The sequence below is a fragment of the Balaenoptera physalus genome (assembly GCF_965194825.1).
Source record: "Balaenoptera physalus genome assembly, chromosome: 3".
Lineage (NCBI taxonomy): Eukaryota > Metazoa > Chordata > Mammalia > Artiodactyla > Balaenopteridae > Balaenoptera > Balaenoptera physalus.
The window spans coordinates 159,187,678-159,210,063 of record NC_138890.1 but is presented as its reverse complement, the minus strand read 5'-3'; the positions used below and the strand labels follow the sequence as shown (position 1 = coordinate 159,210,063).

At 34.6% G+C, this 22,386-nt stretch overlaps 1 long non-coding RNA gene across 3 annotated transcripts in view; it reads left to right on the top strand.

Moving 5' to 3' along the window:
- LOC309656873 overlaps nt 1–22,386 on the top strand; it is a 1,296,162-nt gene that overhangs the window by 584,930 nt on the left and 688,846 nt on the right. Inside the window, exons 16-17 of one of the 3 annotated variants that reach the window (XR_014261525.1) lie at nt 9,893–9,998; nt 12,814–17,791. The exons of 1 other annotated variant lie outside the window; for it this stretch is intronic. This is a non-coding gene — a long non-coding RNA (uncharacterized lncRNA). Of the gene's footprint in view, nt 1–9,892; nt 9,999–12,813; nt 17,792–22,386 lie in introns of those variants that run through there. One more of the 3 variants, XR_014261535.1, reaches the window with a different exon arrangement.

The following is a 22,386-nucleotide window of genomic DNA, read 5'->3' as shown; positions in this document are numbered from 1 at the left end:
AGGAAGAGATCTTTTGGATACTTCTTTATTTATTTGTTTATTTTTGGCTGTGTTGGGTCTTCGTTTCTGTGCGAGGGCTTTCTCTAGTTGCGGCAAGCGGGGGCCACTCTTCATCGTGGTGCGCGGGCCTCTCACTGTCGCGGCCTCTCTTATTGCGGAGCGCAGGCTCAGTAGTTGTGGCTCACGGGCCCAGCTGCTCTGCGGCATGTGGGATCTTCCCAGACCAGGGCTCGAACCCGTGTCCCCTGCATTGGCAGGCAGACTCCCAACCACTGCGCCACCAGGGAAGCCCCCTTTTGGACACTTCTGAGTCTTCCAGTCATATGACTTAGATAACATTAGCTGCGGATGGTGTTATTAACACTATCATCTTTAATAAGATGATTCATTTGTCCAACGATGCAAATGGCTGCTTTTCCCCAGTGAGCACTTTAATATGAGCAGAGATATTCACTATCCTGTGATGTCAATGTCTTTACTCCTTCTAGTGACAAATATGTGCATCAGTAGGACATGTGGAAAACACAAAGCTCCATGATAATATGATATACTGAATGATACTGTATTGAATTGCAGTATGTCCTCCTTTTGAAAGAGAAAGAAAAATTTTGAAAATAATAAATTAATTGTGGGTTCTTGTATTTAATCCTCTTTTTTTTCTTATGTTTCCATAGGTCAAATACATGACCTATTTTTTAAGTTTTTTGCTTTACTTATATTGTAACTCTATCAAGAGCAGGATTTGGCAAAATCTATTCAAAATACTTTAACTCACCACCAATGACAGCTCTGTTAGCCTATAAAAGGCTAGTTTACAAAGACAATACATGTTCCTTCCAGACTCCCTCTCAATATTTACTTAGATTCATTTCCTACAAACACTTCTGTATCTACGTTTCATTCAAAATCACACAAGGTTGACCATTACTTCACATTTGCAAACAATCCTCTTCACCCTTTTTGCTTTCTGTTCTTTTTACTTGTCCTCTTCACACTCTTCATCATATGTAAAAGAAATGTTAACAGACCTCCTTATAAACTTTCTCTGTTATTAGGTGGGTACACAATTGATCAATAGGTATAATAATCAAATCCTGGTTTATATCTAGTGGAAAAAATGAATATATATGACATCATTATATTACCTTAGATATGAAATTATTTTTATTTTGAACTTAGTATTTCTGAGATGATATTTATTAGTTCAAATTACAGATATCTATGTAAAAGGTAAAATAAGAAAGCATATCGTTAGCAGTACTGTGAGCTTGAATTTAAACTTCAAGGTAATACTTGCTGATATGTATGAATAAAGTTGTAGATAAAATAATGTCAATTAAGAGGAGGCATTTCTTACTCTATTAGAAGAAATATTACGCTGTGGAACTGGGTGGGTTTCACTAATAATTATACTGATTTCCTTGGTCACCTTGGGTAAATCATTCTACTTCTCTGGGCCTCAGTTCCCACCTTCATTAAATAAAGGAATTAAACTAGAATCAAGGTTCTTAAACTTGAATGTATGTTAAAATAAACCTGGGAGATTTAAAAAAAATATATTTATGCCCAAGTCTAATGACCAGAATTTGTCTGGGGTGGGTTTGGGCATCACTATATTTTAAAGTCCCCAGAAATTTTATAAAACTTGATTAGATGATCTTTAATGTTTCTCGCAGTTCAAAGAAGTCTGAAAAGAGTTGAATAAACTAGATGTTGATATGACAAAGCATTTAGAAACCAGTGAACCTAAAATATACCCTTATGGAAAACTTGAAATGCATGTGCTATATAAAAAAATGATAATTCCTATTCATTTCTTACTATTATGTAGCACTGTCTGGGAGCATCAGCATGTGTTTCTAGGAATAGATTCTTCCTGGAGTTTTTAGTGACCGAAGCATCCCACACTTGCCATTCATCAGAAAAACATGCCCTGTGGGTTATTACTATACAGTCTGCCTTCTTCAGAAAAGTAACAGCAATTTGCTAAAGCAGTACAGTGAGTGCTACAGAACATAAGCTTATTGTTCCAATTACTCTTCAGTTCTTGGAAAGGAACTAGCTAGAATAAAATCTGGCTTTAGGTTTCTGTTTCAAAGACATTTCTCTGCCAAACAAAGGTATATGTTTTAGAAGATGAAACCAAGAACTTAAAGGAATCTACAAGATTCAACTTCTTCCAGTGTATATATTTAGCTACAAAGAATATGGCAATACTAAGTTTAATATGGCCGTAACTTGAAAAAGTATAGAGTTAAAATAAGGAAAACAATCTTCTTGATAAGTGCAAAAGAATTCAATACATTTTCTTCTTCATAAGCTTTAAATAAGTTTTCAATGAGTATCAGAATATTTTTCTTATTTAGCGAGCAAGAAGTAATTTAAATATATATTATATATGATAAGATATAGTTATTGTATACAGTATAATTATATATAAAATTTATATAATATACACAATTATGTTAGATTAAAATATTATATTTTCTTAATTTTAATACATGGCTTTGTTACCCATTATAAATTATAATCTAATATATTTATATATTAGGAATTTATCAATCAGCTGCTATTGAAAACAACCTGAACACCAACTGGTTTATGCAAAGAATTTACTTCTCACTCATAAACGTGTGGGTCAACTCAGGATCTGCTGAGCTCAACTCAGGATCTGCTGAGCTCAACTCAGATCAGATAATTGACTCTAAGCTGTGGGTTGGGTTCAAGTCTACTCTATATGTATCCACATTCGGGGACTATATTTCCTTAACCATAGCCAGTCTTATAACAAAGGGTAGATTGACAATTTGCAAATAATATTTCATTCTACTACATTAGTTTATTCATCCATTTATTCAACTATCCATTCAATCATCCTATTAAAAAAATGTATACTGAGAGCTATTATATGATTGGTACAATACAAAGCACTAAAAATACAAAGTGAGAAAAATAAACATGGTGTCTTCTTTCACAGAGTCAAAAGTCCAGTGGAGCAGTGAGTGCTACTAATCAAGCAATTGCACAAACACACCTATAAGTAAACAATTTTTTAAATGCAATTAAATGAAAATACTAAGTGGTATAAGTTATGCAATGGAGTAACACTAGAATTCAAGAAATCTTCATGCAGAAAACAATAAATGAGCTGAGAACTATGTATTATTCTATGTAGCCAAACGTGTTGTGGCAGAGAGAAGAGTATTTGAGGCAAATGAAAGAGTATGTGCAAATGTTTTGTAATGACAGAGATCATGTTTGTTTGAAGGAAATTTTTCAAAGAGAGATAAGAGAGGTGAAGGAGGATGGCACGGGTGAGAACTATAAAGAGAGTTGGGGTCACACTATTGAAGACCTCATAGACCATGGCAAACATTTCGAACATTTACCTAAGAACAATAGGAAGTTGGTGAATGCTTTTGAGCAAAAAACCTGATGTGAAATATTTATATTTCCATTTTAAAATATCGCATTGGATTCGTTAAAGATATTGGAAGGAGACAAGAATGGATATGGAGCTTTTCATCCAACAGACATTTTAGCCAGTTATAGTTTGATAATATAGAGGCAGATGCATTGGAGAGAAATTTTGAAGATAAAACTCAAAGTACTCTGAAAATTTAATTGCAGAGCATAAGGGAGGAAGAAGTTTCAAGACTCACTCCTACAGTTCAGGCTTGTGCCACTGAGCATATCGTATACTCTTCGAAGATCATTCTCTTGACTCATTTTCCTCTTTATCTTCCCCAAGTATTTTAGGTCTGTCTTCACCTGTCCATGAAACTGCATATTCAGTTATGCTACGATAAGATATTTTCTTGTCTGCACATCAGAAATGAACTAGAATGTTGTTTAAGCAGAAACAGTAAAATCCATCTCAAATACCACATGTAATCATTAAAATCATGTCAGGATAAGGAAGCAATTCTTACTATAAATCAAACATTATTGCTAATATTCTTAAAGTAATCACAAGCTTAATTAGCTAAAACATCACTGCAAATGATAAAAAGGATCAGTCTGTATGAACCATTTGATGCTCCTCATATCAAATAATAGTCGAATAGAGGCTATTTTTGAGGAAAAAAAGGGACAGGCATTAATCCTCAATTTTATGTTACAATGCTAGTTACAAAGGAGTGACATTATTTTCCACTTCATGCTAATCACTACCTGGGCAAAGGATTACATATTTGCTTCCTAACATATATCATTTTTTCCTGAAATACACGACTATCCAAGTACATGGGGAAAAAAGCTACTCATTAATTATTTAGATAGTTATCCACATCAGCCATTCTCCTGAAAATCTTTCCCCTCAGTAATTTTATAGCTAAAATAATTTATCTGAGAATACTTCAAACTTGATGATATTATAATATTACAGAGAACATAATTAGTAAATTATGGCTATGATAATGACCTTGCTAATGTCTATCATCAATCTGATGGTCTAGCAACACATATGAATTATTATATTGCCAAAATTAATGTATTATCTTGAGTCCAAATTTACTTTGCAATATTTATTGAGTTTCTAATATATGTCATGGCTTGTGTTGGCCTTGGTAATACATTAGCCCCATCCTCAGGACTTTAAAATCCAACACATAGAAAACTCTAAACACTTTTCATGTGTATAGGATACATTTCATCTTTTAATCCAAAAAGTTAGGATTACAAATATTGATTGATTCTACCCTGGACTATAGAGCTGTATTATGTCCTGTTGACTATTATTCTTTTATTTACGACAATCTTTAAACAGTAAATCATAATTTCAGAGTACGGAATCAGATTAAAGAAACAGATGAGAGATTCTCTGAGCTAAGCAATAAAGAATGAAAGCTTTGGAAGTAAATTCATTGAAATCCAACCGGACTGTGATACAAGTTTTGAAACTTCATAAATATGTTCATTCCTCCAAACTCCATTTTTATTTTAAAATAATAATTGTGCCAAAGCTGACATTTTTGAGTGCTCATATATTTTAGGCTATGAACTAGGGCATTAAATAAATTGTCTCATTACTGAAAACCCTACATTATAGTCAACACTTTAGGAACCAACACTTCCTAAACGTAAAAAGAGTAAACATATATGTTAGCCATTAATCTAAGACTAAAATGTCAAGCAAAATGTTTCTTTTTTAACCTGGTACCAATTCTGACAAAGGAGATGCACATGCATAGCCCATCCACTCCCATCAGCTAACACTGCATAGCAGGGGTTACTAAATGAGTCAATATGAGAAGGTGTAGAAATAGCCCTTAAAATTATGCCAGTAAAAGCTTCAGCTTTTTCCTTTCTGATCCTTACTAATCCCTGACAAAAGAGCATGCCAGTTTGCTTATGTGGGTACCAGACACACCAGATCACACATTCTTTGATGAGTACAGGAGCTGTACCTTAACTTTCCATTCCTGTGCTCACTTTAGTGTCTGGCACAGAGTAGAGCACAGACTTTTGAATAAATGGATGTATTATTCTAGTGATAATACCAAATTTGTACTTGACAATCTTCTTAGAGTAAATGAGAAATTAAGCAGATGTGTCACTTTAAGAAAGACGTAGCTTCTACCTATAGTTTATAGTGTATATGTGATACCTATGCATTAAGGGTATAGATCAGGGCAAAAGTTATACCCGTGTCTACTTGTTTATGAACATATAGAAAGATGTCAGAATTAAGCCATTCTATTAGGAACTAAGAAACTAACCAGAGGTGGTTTTTATTTACATAGGCAAACTGTGTGTGTATATATATATATATATATAAATTATCTATAAATATATAATGTGAATTTGCTGGACAAGGCCTCATAACAGGCACATGGGGTCACTAGTGAATGGTATCTAAAGTTATTACCAAATGATTTCACAGACCTTTTGTCAGATGGACACAAAATGAGAAAATAAATGTCCCAGCAGCATTAGGAAGTCAGAGGTTAAAGAAACCTTAATCACATTTTGTTAGCAAAGATTGTTTTAAGGATATTTAGGTTTGAAATGCATTCATCTTTACCCAGGCTTTTAAATATCAGTCAAAGGGAGACTAAGAAATGAAGTAGCAAGGAAATAAATACCTAAAGGAGAAAAAGAAAGAAAAAAAGAGATGAGCATAGGTTTTGAAATATTTCAGAGACTAACTCAAGATGGTTTATATGTTCTCACTTTCTCTGGATATTTTTTATGTTTGAAGAGAATTCCCTGTTCTCATAGAACTACTAAGAAAATTAAGTGTGACAGTTAGAAAAGAGTTCTTTTTATACTAATATTTTTTTCATGTATTAATACTTACCTTTTAAATCAGTATTTTTCAGAATAGGGTATAACTGTATCTAATTCGTTTTTAATTATTAAATAATATAATGGAACATTTCTAATCCACAAGGTTTGTTTCAGGTTTATTGAGATATAATTGTTTAAGTTTAACATGTACAATGCGATGACTTGATATACATATATATTGTGAAATAATTACCATAATTAATAATTAAGTTAGTTAATACATCCATCACCTCACATAGTATTTTTTGTCTGTGTGGTGTGTACATTTAAGGTCTACTCTCTGCAAATTTCAAGTATACAGTACAGAATTATTAACTATAGTCACTATGCTGTACATTAGGTCCCCCGAACTTATTCATCTTAAAACTGAAAGTTTGTACTCTTTGACCAGCATCCTCCATTTTTACCACCTATAATTTTAAGTCAACTACTATTAATGAGTGTCCATTAAAGATCTCATTCTATGTGAGTGTAGGAGGTTGTTACATAAAAATTATTCTTTTCCACCAAGACTTTACTAAATTTGGGAAACACATCACTTATAGATATTTGAAAATCAAGTGATGATATTTCAGTATACAAGTAACCACTAAATTGTGTAGTGTAATGAGTGTGCTTTTCCTATGCCCAGCCCCACTACCTTCCAAAGCTCATTCTACCGCAGTCCCTTTAGAAGTCAAGGACTCTCTGTGCTTTGGTGATGCTTACAAAGTCCTTGGCTGTGGCAAAGAGTTATCTGCTCACAAGGTAGTTTTGATGAAAACTCAAAAGTGCATAGCATGGGAGGGCATCCATCTGTTGAAAGAGTCTCTGGTGTTATATAGGCAACGACTGATAGAAAGAATTCTTCTGTAGGAAGGTAACACCCAACTGGCCTCTGTTCAGGGGAAGTAAGCTGCTCGCTTGACATCATGACGAGTTAATATTTTCAGCTGTTGTCTTGTCCTCTACTTGACAGCCTACATAAGTTGCTCCTGCCTTTTGATGACCTCATCCAAATCCCCCAGGTTATATCCTTCTGTTTTGACATGGGCTTCCATTTTGGCCATGGTCCACTGTCTTCTCTACCCCATTTACATCCCATAAGACTATCTTTTACTCTTACATGGACCACTGATGTTGCTTTCTATTCTTCTCCGTATGCTTTCTAAAGTTTTCTGTGGGATCAATTTGATACTTACATCCTCTCTGTACTATCTGGACATTAGGATCCTGGTCACAATTTTTTCATATAGTAGTAGTTGTGCCTTTTCCTCTGCACTTCTGCTACAACAACTCTAGGCATTTTTAAGTTACTTCATTCCCTTCAAATGAAAAGAGAAGGGACAGGGTGTAAAGAAAGTACAATAATTAATATTTTAAGATCTTTTCTCATTAAAGTAACATTACAAAATCTACAGTTTATCTCTTTCTCATACTTTTTTCTTACATTTTCAGTGATCTGCTGATATATTTTAGCATCTGTTCTACATACATGTAAACCAAAAAATGTTTGCCCTGATCCTTCAAACTTGCTGTTCTTACTGAACACTATTTCTTCTTGTCCTGCTCCTGTTGTCTCAGTCACTCAGTCTTGAAAATTGATAATGGTACTCTCCATTCCCATTGCCATCATAATTAGTTGGCTGAACTTTCAGTGATGCTGTAATTTTTCATCAATTTGCATCTTTTCCCCACTCATCTCTTTATTGGATTAATTGTCGCTATTGGAATAATAAGTCCCTTGTTTTAAATATTATCATTGGTATGCAGACACATAATAAAATAATAATATAAGGCTCTAGACTTGCAGTTATGTGGGAGAATAAGCACATTTGATCCACATATCTGTTACTTGCACCTGAAAGTAGAACTGATACACAAGGAAAAGAGGCAAAAGCAAAACTGTAAAAAAGAAAGTCAGAACACAAGAAGGAGATGAAAAAAAGGATTTAGGACAGAAAATAAGAAGGAAAAAGAGTAAAAAAGGAACAGAAAAGAAAAAAAGAAAGAAAAAGAAAAGAGAAGAAAAGAAAAGAAAAGAAGAGCTACAAGAGAGCCAATACACTAGCAAAGTATTCTGAGAAGTTGTCACAGATGTCTAGAAGTAGTTTAGTCCCCAGTTCACTGCTTTTAGTTTTCTTTCCTAATTCTAGATTATGTGGAACATGTAGAAGAAGCTAAATAATTTAATGTTAATAAAATTCAAGCAGCAATGTCTTGTGACAAGAAAAAAGAGAACACTAAAGATTTTTAAGTAAAGCTTGTATGTTTACTAAAACTATTTTCAGGGCTATGGAAGTGAAAGTTCTAGGGAAACTGAGAGAACTCTTTCTCTTTCCCTACCTCCGTTCCAGCAATAAAAGTTTTTTCTTTGCTTTCTTGTTTACTTTTTAAGGAGACATAAATCTACCACCCAGCCCGAGTACTGGAACACTACCAATAACCTACAACTATATCCTCGTCTATTATCTCCATAAAAAGCTCTAAGAGCTCTTTATATATATTCATACATGTATTTTTCCTTTAGGTTCTATAATTCCACTGTTAGGAGTCTATATAGAAAAGTATATGCTTATAGATGTTCATCACCACATTTCAAAATTATGCAATATCATAGGAAAATGTTTACATCAAGTGTATTTTGATGTGTGCATGTGTGTCTATGAATAAATGTGTATTTTGTATGTATATATTAAAAATAAAGAATATGCATGTAAAAATTAAAATATTACAGAGGTGCTTATGATAAAAGAGAGATTACTATTTTTTCCATATCCTGTTCCCAGTTCAACTTCTCAAACTTAGCTGTATTTATTCGGACATACCTCCTTATGTGGAAATTACACACTTTACTTAAATTGCTTAAATAATCTGTTCTAATTTATCAACTTAACATCTTATCTCTTAATGCTCTTCTAAGAAGGATGGTGATTTAGTTCACAGATATTCAACTTCATCTCTTTTCCTCCTCTCAATCAATGAGATTATTATTTTAATCCTTTATCATTTTACTTTTAAAATATGCATTGAATTTGAGGAAGAATTTCACTCATGCCTCCTGTTTTAGCATCCCTTTTCCTTCTCTCCTACTGTAGTTCCTTTCCGTTTTATTTTTAATACCTCTCTTTATTGCTTTTCTTTTCATCAGTACTGGTTCTCATATACTTTGTGGTTTGCAGCAGTTGGTACAAATGTCTTTTTTTCACTGAAGGTTTTCTCTCATTCTTTTTTGCTGTTATAAGATTCTTTACTTAATATAGTTTTATTGGTGCTTTGGAAAAGAGCAGAGCAAAAGCTTGAACTCAATTAGCCATCTCGGATGATGAACAATTGTATTATACTAAACTCTCTAATGTATTTTTTGGGCGTCAAACGTTCTATAATCCCCTGGGTTTCAATTGACTGCAACTGTGGAAAATCAGGTCCCCAAGAAATCTGACTCTGAGATGTGGATTAGCATGCATTAGGTTTATTAGGGAGTGCTCCCAAATAAACACCTGCAGGAGAAGGGAAGTCAGCAGGACTGGGCAGATTAAGTTATGTTGTGATGCATTCACAGCAGCTGAGTTAACTCATCAGCTTTATCCTGAATTGTGGTAAAGTGTCCGAATCTTTACAGCCAAATCCACCAGTCACTGGACTGCCCCTGGGAAGGAGCTTGATGGATGAGTGCTGTCTGCCACCAGCACCTCCAGCAGATGGAAACTTAATTCTCATTCCTACTGGTGAGTCTGAACTGCTCAGCACAATATCAACTACAACTACAAAATCTAAAATCAAAGCCTGGAATTCAAAACTGTGTCCAGTCTATCCTTAACCTGTTTATATACTTTTATTTCCCACAACTCCCCAGTCTCCCCAGTATGAATCTAAGTATTCTAGTAAAACTAAGTACACCCCATTGTTTCATAATCCTTCTTTCTTTCCTGCCTTAGACAACATCTGAGCTCAGCTTCGATATCATTTCACATATAAAGCTATTTCTGATCAGACAAGTTAAAATGACCTTTCCTGCTTCTGAATTCTTTTAGAATTTTTTATCTTAGCCAAATGAATTTATGGCATTTCCCTGTATTATAGTTATTAGAATGTGAATCTTATCTCTTCACTAGATTGTGACTTAAGGTGCTCCATAATAGTTATTAAAATAGTAATTAAATGATTATTAAAATGAGAAATGTTGAAAGCAGAGTGAAAAACTGAACCACGTAGACAAGGCTACAGACAAGGAAATCAGATTTGAGCTGGGTTTTCAAGTCTTAGTGAGTAAACATGGCTTTCTTCATCTCCTGGGAATTCTCAGGTTATAGGAAGACTCGTTTTGTGATTTACTGGTTATGAGGCTCAAATCACTTGTTCCAATATTTAATTGCTGTGTGACCTTGCATGTGTTACTTACCTTTCTGAACATCAGTTCAGGATATTGATACCTTTTTGAGATTCTGATTCAGAGGTTTTGGGTATATACCCAGAAATGATATTGCTGGGTCAAATGGTATTTTAATTTTCAATTTTTTGAGGAACTTCCATACTGTTTTCCATAACAGTTACACCTATTTTGTATTCTCAACAACATTGTACAAGGGTTCCAATATCTCCACATCCTTACCAACACTTATCACTTTTAAAAATAATAATAATAATAACCACTCTAGTAGGTGTGAGGTAATTCTTCATTGTGGTTTTTATTTTCATTTTTCTAATGATTTGTGAGGTTGAAATATTTTTATATACCTATTGGCTATGTGTAAGCTTCTTAGAGAAATGTCTTTTCAAATTTTTTGCCCACTTTGTAATTAAGTTATTTTATTTAATTTTTTTACTATTTTGTTGTAGGAATTCCTTGAGTATTTCATATATTAACCCTTTGTCAGATATATGGTTTGAAAATATTTTTCCCATATTATAGGTTGCCTTTTCATTTTGTTGGTTATTTCCTTTGCTATGCAGAAATTTTTAGTTTAATGTAGTCCCATTTGTCTATTGTTTTCTTTTGCTATCCATGCTTATGGTGTCATATCCAAGAAATTATTGCCAAGACAAATATTATCAAGATTTTCACCTATGTTTTCTTCTAGAAGTGTTAGAGTTCTACATCTTACACATGTCTTTAATCCATTTTGACTTGATTTTGTGTATGATGTAAGATAAAGGACCAATTCTATTTTTTTTTTGCTTACACCTATCCAGTTTTCCCATAACCATTTGCTGAAGAGACTATTGTTTCCTCATTGTGCACACTTGACATACTTGTTGACTATCATTTGACATTTAAGTATGGGTTTATTTGTTGGCTTTCTGTTTTGCTCCACTGGTCTATGTCTGGATCTATGCCAGTGCCATACTGTTTTGATTGCTGTAGATTTGTAATATTTTTGAAAATCAGGTAATGTCAGGAGGTTCCATCTTTGTTCTTCTTTCTCAAAGTTGTTTTCAACATTCAGGGCCCTTTGTGGTTCCATATTAATTTTAGTATTGGGGTGTCTTTCCAACTATTTATGTCTCCTTTAATTTCTTGTAGTTTTCATTGTACATCTTTCAACTCCTAGGTTGTTTATTTCAAAGTATTATATTATATTCATTTTATATTATATTATATTACTTTATTTTATATTATATTCATTTTATTCAAAGTATTATATTTATTTTATGATATTGTAAATGGGACTGTTTTGTTAATTCCTTTTTGGATAGTTTGTTGTTAGTCTATAGAGACATGACTGACTTTTGTATTTCAATTTTTAGCACCCTGTAACTTTGCTGACTTTGTTTATTAGTTTTAACAATTCTGTGTGTGTGTATGTGTTTACCATGAGGCTTACATAAAACCTCTTAGAGTTATAAAGTCTATTTTAAGCTGACTACAACTTAACTTCAATCAAATACAAAATTCTACCTTTTTACTTCTCTTCCTTACACACGTTTTATATTATTAATACCAAATTTATATATTTTTATATTGTATATTGATTAACATTTTTGTCATTATAATTATTTTTAATGCTTTTGTGTTTTAACATTTATAGTACAATTAAAACCACCATTACAGTATTACGATAGTCTGTATTTGTCTATATATTTGCCTTTACCAGAGAGTTTTGTTGTTGCTCTTTATTTAAGATGTTCTAAGTCCCATAAAACCCTTAGGATTTCTTCATTCTCTTTCATCTTTTTTTTTTTTTTTTTTTTTTTTCTCCTCTGAGTGGATAACAAATGACCTGTCTTTGTAGTCTCTCATTCTTTCTTCTGCTTGATTATGTCTGGTGTTGAACTCCTGTAGTGAATTTTTCAGTTCAATTATTGTATTCTTCAGATCTAGAATTTCTGTTTAGGTCTTTTTTTTAATAGTATCTATTTCTTCTGTTGATCTTCTCATTCTGTTCATGTATTGTTTTCCTGATTTTTAGTTGTCTATCTGCGATCTCTTGAATTTTTAAAATATAATATATAGATCTCCATTTTTTTAGGGTTGATCACTGGAGATTTATTTTGAGTATTTTAATGTCATGTTGTTGCCCTAATTCTTTGTATTCCTTGTAGATTTACATCAGTAACTGTGTATTTGAAGACACAACTCTCCTAGTCTTTACAGAATGGCTTCATGAGGGAATGACCTTCACCAATCAGCCCAGCTGGAGTTTCTGGGGGCTTCTGAAACCTCTTCTATGGACTTGTGCATTTTTATTACTAATCAGACATAGTTTTTTTTATCCAAGAGCCTGTAATCACTTGCACTCTCTGGTTACTGACTGTTTTACCACAGGCTTGGATATTGGAGGAGGCTCTATTTCTTTTCCTCCAATTTGAGAGAGAGATCAGCCTCAGGGTCTGTGCCTTCTCCCAGTCTCACACAGCTGTGCCAGCTGCAGCAAGCTGCCCTCTGCTTTCCTTTGTTCTTAGCTGGCCAGGCATCCAAACTATGCCCGTTCTGTCAGCACTCTAGGTGAGGCTAAACAAAAATCGGTTTTTTAGGCAGCCCCAGGAGACTGGAGTCACTCTCCATACGCTTTTCCCTCAAGGGAAAAGTCACAGTCAGTGGTGATTTCTCATAGCACTGAGTTGAGCCAGTTTGGGGTAGGGACTGAACTAATGTAGGTGAAGTGAAACTATTCCCCTTACCTCTTTAAATGTGACTATTCACGGTCAGTTTCATGCTCAGCTGGGGTGCTACAACCTCTTGACAGGGATCTGAATTTCTCCTAAAGCTCTTTTGGTCTGTGTATTGTTAAATCACGGCTTCTGTGAGAAAAAGAAGTCTAAGACTTACTCTTCCACCGTCTCGTTACCATTACTCTTTGCACAAAAACTGCCTTTGAGTTATTATCTTCATTGTCCGTATACAGTGTAGTTTATGAAAATAATCTTTAGAGAAATAGACAGCAAATAACTTACATCCCATTTACCATTCCAGTCAGTAGCAGTTGCCTCGTGCAGCAGGAAGAGAAAGATCATAGCAAAGGAGCAACAGCAGTCGTGGTCATAGAATAGGGGCATTGTAGTGTGTATGTCTGGTATTTGCTACTTATCTGAAAAAAATGCTGCCTATAAGTGTGTCTTGCTAAAATAACAATGACTACAACAATCATACCATCATAGTAATAACTGGCTGATACCAAATACTTTCTGTGTTGAAAAGCACTAAAATAAGGATTAAGCTAAGTACTTTACATGTAGTACTGCCACATTTACTTCTCATTATGCGTTGGGAGCTATTACACTCATTTACCCTTGAGATAGCTAAAGTTTAGAAAGATTAAGTAATTATAAAGTCGCAAACCTAGCAAGATTCAAATCCAGGTTTGTTTTTTAATATGTACTCTATCACCTGCCAGATAAGAGCGTGCTCCTAAATGGTGTTCTAAGGTTTTTAAAGTACTTCTTCCATAATCCACCTCATTTATCATGTGAGAACGGTAATGGGGTTGTAGTTGACAGGACAGATGATAACACTCATCTGACTTGTCAAAGGACATCCAGGGCTTTCCTTCAATTGATATGCATACTGGCTGAGCTAGAAGCAAGCTGATAGAATGGAAAGACTCAGAAGTCAGACACATTATTAATTTACACATTCATTCATCTTCCATGCAGAGATGCATTGAATGTCTTCTGTGTCACAGGCACTGAGCTCTAATTCTCCTTTTGCCTCTTTTTATCTAGGATGGTGGGTAGTTCAGTGCCTCATGATTTTACAATATAAGAGCCAGGATACCTGTTTAAACAAATCCAGATGCAAATCCTAACTAATGCATGATTTGTGCATTAGAAAAATATCCTACACAGTTGCCATAAACCTTCTAATAGTCTTTTTATTTCAAAGGTGTGGACTAAACACCCCACACTATTTAGGTCTCAATATTTTCTAGGTAGTAAAATAAGCACTTTAGTTATAAGAACATATCTAATCCCCATAATAACTCTATAATGTAGTTACTACCATTATCATCTTCAATTTTTTCTTTTTGTAGTTTTACAACTGAAGCACAGAGAAGTTAAGTGATTTTCCCAAGATTACACAGCCTAGAAGTGGTAGAGTTTTTATTCTAACCCAAAGATTCTATTTCTAATGTATACTTGTATCCACAATTTATGATACATCATTATGTTGTTCTGAGGGTCAAATTAACTGGATAATAAATGCAACATACCTAATAAAAAGTCTGAGACACAGTATATATTCAATAAATGTTAACATCCTTCCCTTGTGAGCCTAGGTTTTATTATTGCAAAGCAGTGCTACTTTCACTATGCCACTCTGCTCAATAAATAGTGACAGGCAGGAATGCTGTGTCAGAGGGACTCTAAACAAAGATCATGCAATTCATATCACAAAAATAGTTGAGAGAATGTGGCTTCCTGTAAGAAAACAATTCCCCTATAGCCATTTTTTTCCCCCTCTTCAGCCTGCATTTTTATACTATCAGGTCATTAAGTGTGATTTCAGGGACCTGTGTTCATATAAAACTTCAAATCTAGACAGTTAATGAAATAATAAATTATTTAACTGGAAAGGAAAAGCAATATATATTCTCAATCTACATTGAAGTGTCTTAGAAATGAGGTAAATTTGATATAGAATTCAAGTCTTTTCACTTACGGTTAATTGACTCTTCAGAAGGTTTTTGCATTCAGGATGTACACAAAAACACGTATGCATAGTACTATAGTCCTCGTGCTTTGAAGATCAGGATAATTCACCCTTTCTTTCTATTTATTTATTTTTGGAATTATATGTTTGGTTGTTGTCTACTTTCTTCACTACTGTTTGCCAAAGATCCATTTCCTTAGGAAATGAGAAGCTGACAACTGTAACATAATTCCAAGAGCCCTAGAATATTCTCATACTGTTCCAAGATAAACCACATTTAGTAACCCAATAGACACCAGATCACTTCAGTAAAGTCAGCAAGAAGCAATATTTCTTTTTCTAGTATGTTGTTTAACTGTGTAACAAGTTAAAGATACCACGTCATCCATGAAAATGGCATCAGAGACAACTTAATTCTTCTGAAACATATTTTGAAAGGACCATAATGCTTCATTTCTCTGATTTTCTCTACCAAATAATAAATTACAAATACTGTTCTGCTCTATACAAGCTAAAAGCTCCCCCTACTGTCTGTTAAAGAAACTATTAAGAAAACATCTTCCAATTTTAGCTTCTCGATCAAATCAGATAGTCAGTTCTTTGTTCCACTGGAAGGACTAAAACAGGGAAGGGGAGGGAGATAAAGTAAGGGGTTCAACCTGTCATGGTCCCTCAAGGATTATATGGACTGAATATGAGAAGCGTGCTCTAACATTTTGTTCCCTCGGTCTGCCTTATTTCATACATATTCTGAAAGTGTGAACATTTCACCACACTAAATGGGATCCCAAATTTTAAAGATACCTCTTTTTTATAATATATCTCTGCAGCGAAATTCAATTAGGTCCTCTGATGCTGAACACAAGAATTAAACAATCTGTTCTAAATGCCAGAGGAGAAGGCATATTTTGGACATAATGAGGAAAGGTACATATAAATGAGACACAATATGTAACTTACAGGTAAGGTTTGGATTATCCTGAGGACAAATGGCGTAAGTGGAAAACAGTGGAACCGTTTAAGAAGGATTTATGGGACCGCCTTGATTCTTAGTTTGGTTTCCTTCGGAAGTAGATGCTAAGATAATAATTGGTGTACAAATAATTTATCTGAGAAGAATCAGGAAGCAATAGATGAGAGTGGAAAATGAGATAAGATAGGAAGAAAGCCAATAAAATGTGCCTTATTAACATCTTATTGCTGTCGGTGAATGAGGCTTTTCATGCTACCAAGCTCAGAGAGATGTAGCACACACCTCAGAGTTACCCTCTTGGGGGCAAGGGAGCCAACTCTCTCTCTGCCATGGATTGATGGTTCCTACATGACTCAGGTCATTAATTCTATGATCCTCCAAGCTTGCCTGGAGCGGGTGGTGCCCATGCACATGCCCAGAAATAAAGCCATCAGAGAGCCACACGTGTCTGCAGTAAGTGGCTTTGTGGTACATAGACTTGAGTTTGAGGGGGATGCAGCCTCAACAATGCCAGCTACCCCAGTTAAAAAGACACATAACAAATTGTTGAAAGGCTCTTTTATTCATTCTACACAGAATCATACTTATCATGGCAACTTTGAGTTTTTAACAGTTTGTTCACCCGAATTTGTGGGTTCTCAGTGCATTAGCACATGGGCAGTGAGCCTTCTCAGGCAGCACTGTGGGTTGTGCATTGGGACACATGGGGACTCAGTAAAGCAAAGAAAGGACAGCATGAAATGTTATGTAGAGACACCAGCCAGAGGGCTATTTTGTTGTTCTCATGCAGTTGTCATCTTGGTTTTTGTATCTGGAGGTTAATTGTTTACATACACCTACCTGGCCACTGATGAACTGAAGAGATTGAGCCTGTGGACATTTCAGCTACACAAACAACTCTAACGAAGGTAAAATTTCCACTTGAACTTGTCTGTAGGCGCTAACAATATTTCACTCTACTTGAAATTAAAGAGAAGAAAACAGCCCCTTTAAATGAGGCATACCTGCTTCTCCAGTAACTCCTTAAAATTTTTCTTCAGGGAGAGTTTGACATTGAACATAAGGGTTGCTGTCATTGTCTATTATGAAATATAATAGGTCATCTCTACTTTATACTAAATTCGACCTTCACTAAGGCTTTATTTAACATGTAATAGAAAGTTTTTATTGACATCTGCTAGGGAACAAATAGCTCAGTGACAGCAATTTTATTTTAAACTCTGTATCTTATACCGTAATAGGCTATTTTAAATAGAATAAACGGTACAATTTTGTCTAGTACATAAACTTTGTAAGTTATTATATATGTTATCCCTTATATATATATTTGAAAATATATGGGAACTTCAAATATTCTTTGTGGATCCTTGAATACAATATTCTAATCCTAGAAATAAGACTTACTTGAGCTTTAATGAGCCTAGGGTTGAGTTTAGTTCACCAGCTTAAAACTAGTATATTTAGGCGGCTTCCCTGGTGGCGCAGTGGTTGAGAGTCTGCCTGCCAATGCAGGGGACACGGGTTCAAGCCCTGGTCTGGGAAGATCCCACATGCCGCGGAGCGACTAGGCCCGCGAGCCACAATTGCTGAGCCTGCGCGTCTGGAGCCTGTGCTCCACAACAAGAGAGGCCGCGATAGTGAGAGGCCCGCGCACCGCGATGAAGAGTGGCCCCCGCTTGCCGCAACTGGACAAAGCCCTCGCACAGAAACGAAGACCCAACACAGCCATAAATAAATAAATAAATAAATAAAAGAAGTAATGGAAAGACATTTAAAAAAAAATAGTATATTTAAAGGGATTAATTATATAGGAACTAGATTTGGAAAATACTATGTATTTTTCATTGAAATTATTCAACTTTAATTCCAATTCTGATGAAGGGAGAGGAGTCAGAAGTCTCCATACCACCAAGCAATTCTCTGACACCAGCCGAGTGTCCTATGATTCAACTCAGTTCTGACACTAACTATCTGGACAGTGTCAGATCCCACAGGTTAAGGGCTCAGTCCCACACTGAGAATGGCCCCTCACACACACACATCAGATGCCAATTCTGATCCAGATGGTTACCTGTGCTTCTGCCCAACCAGTTACAGACTGAAGGTTCTAAAGACCCATCCTTTGTTCATTTTGCTAGGGCGGCTCAGAGAACTGAGAGAAACCTTTTACTTACTAGATCACTGGTTTATTGTAAAAGGATATAATTCAGGAACAGCCAGATGGAAGAGAAGCTCAAGGCAGGGCATGAGGAGAAGGCAAGGAGCCTCCAAATCCACTTCTAACTCACTGCTCTCCCAAATCTCCACTTATTCATCGACTAGGAGGCTCTCCAAACTTGTCCCTTTGGATTTTTATGGAAGTTTCATTACACAGGCATGACTGATTAAACGTTAGCCACTGGTGATCGATGAAACCTCCACTCCCTCTCCTCTCGCAGGAGGTCAGGGGGATGGGACCGAAAGTGCCAACCCTCTAATCACATGGGTGGTTCTCCCAGCAGCCAGGCCCCATCCTTAGGTAAGGTGACATAATCCTCTTCTCTCTGCAGTCCTGAGTAATGTGCAAGTACAAAGCCCTCTGCTTCATATTCTGTTCTTTGAAGAATTTGGTATACGAAAAAGAGCATTTAAAAACTTTATGAGCAGTAGTTTATAAATATTGCCAATATTTTTCTTAGTACATGTTTATATTTATGTGACCTAATAATACAGGGCAAATGAAATAAAACACAAGCATTTTGAGGGTGGTGGAGTGAAAAGAGATATGAAATTTTCAATCATAACTCTACCATATACTAGCTGTGTAATATTGGAAAAAAAATTAACCTTTGAGTCACAGTTCTCAGCTATATAAGATGGAATTGATAATCAACAGGTTGCAGACATAGCTGGTTATCCAACAAAAATTTATGATTTTCTTTCCATAGTGTGTAGTTGTTGATGGGAATCAGCTGCTCACCAGGGCCTATATTTCTTAGGCCTCATTAAACCTAGGTACAGCCAAGTGACTTGTTTCTTTCCACTCTGAATGGAACTGTATGACACTCTTAGACAAGAGTTTATTGAAGAAGGGCATCTGCACCATCACTTTCAGTTACAATTAGCTGGGTGCTATGGACCCAGTGACTACCAAATATAAAAGAGATATCTAGTGGGAAACAGCTGCATAGCACAGGGAGATCAGCTCGGTGCTTTGTGACCACCTAGAGGGGTGGGATAAGGAGGGTGGGAGGGAGACGCAAGAGGAAGGGCATATGGGGATATATGTATAAATATAGCTGATTCACTTTGTTATACAGCAGAAACTAACACAACATTGTAAAGCAATTATACTCCAATAAAGATGTTTAAAAAAAAAACAAAATAGAAGGAGCCTGGGAACCTGAATCACCATGTGGAAAAAAGACTCACTAACCAAGAATACATGCATGGAAGAATTATATGAGCTAAAAAGTAACATGTCTATGTAAAACTTCTGTAATTTAGGATTTCATTTATATAGCTTCTCTAATATACAGTAATCTTTAATTTTTCTTCATCTCAAGCACATTGCAAATTTCATTTTGTGAAATTCTGAAGAAGAAAGTTGGCTTGAAAATTGTATCATTACAAAATGACCTTGGTCAGGCTACTATATATGTTATGTACCAGAATAGGGCACCAGATTTTTTCCAAAGGTGGGTTGAGGTGGTGTTATATTACCTACCCTTTGGCATGAGAGGAGTGAGATGTGTGAACCTCATCCTGGGAAAGATACTGCCTCATTTCTGGGATACTAGCTGATTGCTGGCTATGTTAACCACCTTTAAATGACCAGCCAATCCCCTTCATTCTTATTCCACTCTGTCCAAATAAAATTCTGCTTATAATTTGGCCTCCTTTTTAGAATGCCACGTTTATAAGTAGGATCTACTAAGCAGGTTTTCAGGACCCTTACCGAGGCCTGCTAGTCAAGTACATATGCCAATACTAGTGTCCAGACTTTTGTTTGAAGTCCATGATGTATTGATCATTAACAGTGATTTAAACAACCCTATTTATCATTTTAATTATGTTTTTTTTGTACCATACTCTCTGAATCTGGTTAATAGGAATCTAATTTACAAAGAAGAAGATACCACAGCAGTCTTCTAAAAATGCAGGATAGATTCTGATTTGGAAAATTAACTATGGGAAATAAAACAGTATATACCACTTAAAAAACAAAATGAACTGACATTGTAAATTCATTTATGACTTTGAACTATATAATAGTAATAAATGGCTTAAATTTAAAATATATTCACCACTTCGAAGTCTGTAATCAGAGAATTAGAAAATCTTAGAATTGCAAAATGTCTTTAGAGATCATATCATATTCTAAATACTTCAATTATTTTTTCCCTCACATTTATACCACTCCATGAATACTTTCAAAGATCATATAAATTACCTCTTGGATATTTTTATGATTTTTTTTGTACCCTGCAATTATTCAAAAGACAATATTTGACTGATACTTATTTCCTAATCCCTCAAGAATAATGCAGGCAGCAAAATAATTAGAATTGCTTAACATTTATTTTGATTTTATAATGGAAGATAAGCATAAAAATATTAGAATAAGTCAGTGTTCACTATACAAATGTGTATATATATTTGTATATATAGACCACTTCTATCTCAAATATTCTTTATTAATAATTTATTGAACTTTAAATCTATGATATAGGCTTTAACAAAATTTTATATCAATTTCCATTTTGAAAGTATGAATATTACAGTGTGATTTGCCTCAGATGCTTCTTCTAGGGATGCTTTTACACAGGTCAACTTTTTATTAATATAGTAAAAAACAATTTTCTGTATGAAAGTTTGGAAAACAAAGAAACATACGTTAATCAAATATCAAAGAGTGATAATAAATAATTTTTAAAATATTAGAAAAATAGAAAATTATTTTAAAAAGGGATAACTTGAACAAAATATTCCTGTTTGATGGTATTTTATTACTTATTATCTAGAATGCAAAAATTGCTACTTTTATTTTGGGTATTTTCCTCCACATTTACTGCTTTAGGGCAAAATTAGCATATTCAACTGTGGATTTTTTCCTATTAGGCATGTAAATTGCATATTCTTTAGCATGTTTGAATAGGTGGCGTTCTACACATTTTATTCAGGTAAAAAATAACTCTTAGCTCTTCTTCCCTTATCAATTTAGATTGAGAGGTTTGAAATTGTAACTCAGATCCAACTTAAATCCAAATCATAGAGTTATATAAGAAGATGCCATGCAGTAAGAACAGGGAAGGTGAAAACAGTTACTGGTAATCTGATGATGTTCCACTAAAGCAGTTAAGAGTATTTATAGAGTTACATTCTAAGACTAAATTCTTAGAATGTAAGAAACTATGGAACTATTACATTGAAAAATTTTCAGATGTCCTACCTCCATGTTTTATTTTTAAAGAATAACGTATAAGGTAAATATAATTTTTAACTATTTCAGTACCAAAGTATATATGTAACAGGGAACCAATATGTAAGTTTTGGCTGAAATATTAAGTTGAATGATATTAGATACCAAAAGTGAGCAAAGAGATTATCACAAAGAAATTTCAAATTAAGTAAATTTTGTTTAGATGACTAACCCACATCAGGAGTGTAAAAAGCTCAAACTTATGGAAATTAATAGAGTTTTTAGGAAAAAAATATTACTTTAGAGAATCCCACTACAGTACCCCACAGTCAGGGGATACAGAAATGAAAGGAAGGAAGTTAGATTATAGATTCTGGTATTGAATTAGAATTGGAATTAGAGGTACTAGTGTTGAACTCATGGTTTTCAACAGATAGATAGAAAAAAAACACTGTAATGTGTGTGTGTGTGTGTGTGTGTGTTTGTGTGTGTGTGTGTGCTTTAGCTATGTCCTTTGAAAAAGTGAGAGCTGGGAACATAACTAGCACTGAAAACTTGGGCTCTAATTACATTCACCACTAAAAAAAATCAAGGCTCCTTCAGAGCGGTTATATGTACTTATAATGATACAATAAATAAATACATGAATAG